Below are 3,842 nucleotides of genomic sequence, written 5' to 3' on the forward strand. Positions count from 1 at the left end.
TGGCACAATACTTGTTCGAGCGAACAGTGGTATGACGCTACGTCCGTTGGATTATGCCTGAACGCCTCTAAGGTCGTATCCGTGCTGGACTGCAATGATAAATAAGGGGCAATTTGCATTGTATGGCTTCTAAACCATTTAAAGTTTATAATTCATTTTATAAACGACAATGGATGTGATGCCAATGTAATTTGTAACATAGTAAATTGGGAGGATCTTCGATCACCTGATGCCGCGCTAGTTACATATAAAAACATTATTTAATACAATGACAAAGCCTAGAATCAATTGTAAACGACTTTTGTAACAGGCAAGGTGTTGTAAGTGGTTGAGCAGCTGCCATACTGCGATCCACTGAAGCTTATCCTTTGCTTGATGATTCGATATTTAATAAAATAACGAAATGGAAAGAATATTAATAATTATTAAATTTATTTTAATAATTATAATTTTGGATTTTTGAGGAATCCAAAGAAAAAGGTAGCCAAAAAGTACTCGTCATATTATTAGTGACGCATATAAGATCATGTCAAAGTGAAAGAAACAAAGTAATGTTTGAGATTAACTATGAATCCACTTTTACGGTAGCCAAATGTTCCGTCATATTATTAGTGACGCATATAAGATCATGCCAAAGTAAAAGAAACAAAGTAATGTTTGAGATTAACTATGAATCCACTTTTACGGTAGCCAAATGTCCCGTCATATTATTAGTGACGCATATAAGATCATGTCAAAGTAAAAGAAACAAAGTAATGTTTGAGATTAACTATGAATCCACTTTTACGGTAGCCAAATGTTCCGTCATATTATTAGTGACGCATATAAGATCATGTCAAAGTAAAAGAAACAAAGTAATGTTTGAGATTAACTATGAATCCACTTTTACGGTAGCCAAATGTTCCGTCATATTATTAGTGACGCATATAAGATCATGTCAAAGTAAAAGAAACAAAACAAAGTAATGTTTGAGATTAACTATGAATCCACTTTTACGGTAGCCAAATGTTCCGTCATATTATTAGTGACGCATATAAGATCATGTCAAAGTAAAAGAAACAAAACAAAGTAATGTTTGAGATTAACTATGAATCCACTTTTACGGTAGCCAAATGTTCCGTCATATTATTAGTGACGCATATAAGATCATGTCAAAGTAAAAGAAACAAAGTAATGTTTGAAATTAACTATGAATCCACTTTTACGGTAGCCAAATGTTCCGTCATATTATTAGTGACGCATATAAGATCATGTCAAAGTAAAAGAAACAAAGTAATGTTTGAAATTAACTATGAATCCACTTTTACGGTAGCCAAATGTTCCGTCATATTATTAGTGACGCATATAAGATCATGACAAAGTAAAAGAAACAAAGTAATGTTTGAGATTAACTATGAATCCACTTTTACGGTAGCCAAATGTCCCGTCATATTATTAATGACGCATATAAGATCATGTCAAAGTAAAAGAAACAAAGTAATGTTTGAGATTAACTATGAATCCACTTTTACGGTAGCCAAATGTTCCGTCATATTATAAGTGACGCATATAAGATCATGTCAAAGTAAAAGAAACAAAGTAATGTTTGAGATTAACTATGAATCCACTTTTACGGTAGCCAAATGTTCCGTCATATTATTAGTGACGCATATAAGATCATGTCAAAGTAAAAGAAACAAAGTAATGTTTGAGATTAACTATGAATCCACTTTTACGGTAGCCAAATGTCCCGTCATATTATTAGTGACGCATATAAGATCATGTCAAAGTAAAAGAAACAAAGTAATGTTTGAGATTAACTATGAATCCACTTTTACGGTAGCCAAATGTTCCGTCATATTATTAGTGACGCATATAAGATCATGTCAAAGTAAAAGAAACAAAATAATGTTTGAGATTAACTATGAATCTATTTTTACGGTAGCCAAATGTCCCGTCATATTATTAGTGACGCATATAAGATCATGTCAAAGTAAAAGAAACAAAGTAATGTTTGAGATTAACTATGAATCCACTTTTACGGTAGCCAAATGTTCCGTCATATTATTAGTGACGCATATAAGATCATGTCAAAGTAAAAGAAACAAAGTAATGTTTGAGATTAACTATGAATCCACTTTTACGGTAGCCAAATGTTCCGTCATATTATTAGTGACGCATATAAGATCATGTCAAAGTAAAAGAAACAAAGTTATGTTTGAGATTAACTATGAATCCACTTTTACGGTAGCCAAATGTTCCGTCATATTATTAGTGACGCATATAAGATCATGTCAAAGTAAAAGAAACAAAGTAATGTTTGAGATTAACTATGAATCCACTTTTACGGTAGCCAAATGTTCCGTCATATTATTAGTGACGCATATAAGATCATGTCAAAGTAAAAGAAACAAAGTAATGTTTGAGATTAACTATGAATCTATTTTTACGGTAGCCAAATGTCCCGTCATATTATTAGTGACGCATATAAGATCATGTCAAAGTAAAAGAAACAAAGTAATGTTTGAGATAACTATATATAAACCTCTTTACGGTAACCAAGAGTCTCGTCACATTAATAATAATAGTTAATGAATGTATAGCCATATAGATGATTGGTGACCGGTAATGAATAAAAAAAAAAACCTATATTTAATATATCTATAAATAATACATATTATTTGCGGAATCGTTCATATAATATTATACTATGATATAGTATTATTAAAATAGGTAATTAATTTATTATTACGATATAAGTCACCCTGACTAACAAAAGATTTTTTAAAATACACAATTGAATGGAGGGAGTAACTATAACTTTTAAAGTGTAGTTCAATGCCTTGTTAATCAATTGGTAATGTTCATCAATAAATTAATCAAATTCCTACTGTCCCGAAGAATTGCTACTGGGATAAAATTAAATTAAACCAACGCAACTGGTGCTCACACTAAACACTTTTTTTCCATTAAAAATCATTATAGGTAGGCAAGGCAGTTTTGCCGACCAAAGTATTCTTCAAAATATATGAAATTATGATATCCGATATATATATATATATATATATATGATATCAATAATATAAATAAATTTACCATATACATATGAAAATCAGCATAAATATCAATAATATTAAGAAATATATCATATGTATATAAAAAAGTATGAAATATACCTATAAACCTACCTATAAGTGGTTGCCGACCCAAGTATTGTTCAAAACATATGATATGCATATGATTTTGTCCACGCCAAGACGGGACACTTCTTTATGGCAGTGTAACAATTAACAGACCAGAGAGCAGTTCTCTCCAGATGATCTCTCATCTCGCTCTCTTGGTCTGCTAATTGTCTCCACACCGCTCTGCCGCCCTCTCCTGGAATCTGTTCCATTCAGTGTAAAAACTAACCTACGGCAATAAAGTGCAATTTCTAATTCGAAAGTCAATAATATTAATAAATTAACCATATACATATGAAAATCAGCATAAATATCAATTATATTAAGAAATATATCATATGTATATAAAAAAGTATGAAATATACCTATAAACTCTTAAGTAAATTGAGAGAAAGCCACAGTGTGGGCTCATCTAGTACTGAAAACACCCGATATCTAGATAGGGTGTTCAAAAACTATTATAGGTAGGCAGTGGTTGCCGACCCAAGTATTGTTCAAAACATATGATATGCATATGATTTTGTCAATAATATTAATAAATTAACCATATACATATGAAAATCAGCATAAATATCAATTATATTAAGAAATATATCATATGTATATAAAAAAGTATGAAATATACCTATAAACTCTTAAGTAAATTAAGAGAAAGCCACAGTGTGGGCTCATCTAGTACTG

Source organism: Drosophila ficusphila, unplaced genomic scaffold (assembly GCF_018152265.1).
Source record: "Drosophila ficusphila isolate 14025-0441.05 unplaced genomic scaffold, ASM1815226v1 contig_309, whole genome shotgun sequence".
Lineage (NCBI taxonomy): Eukaryota > Metazoa > Arthropoda > Insecta > Diptera > Drosophilidae > Drosophila > Drosophila ficusphila.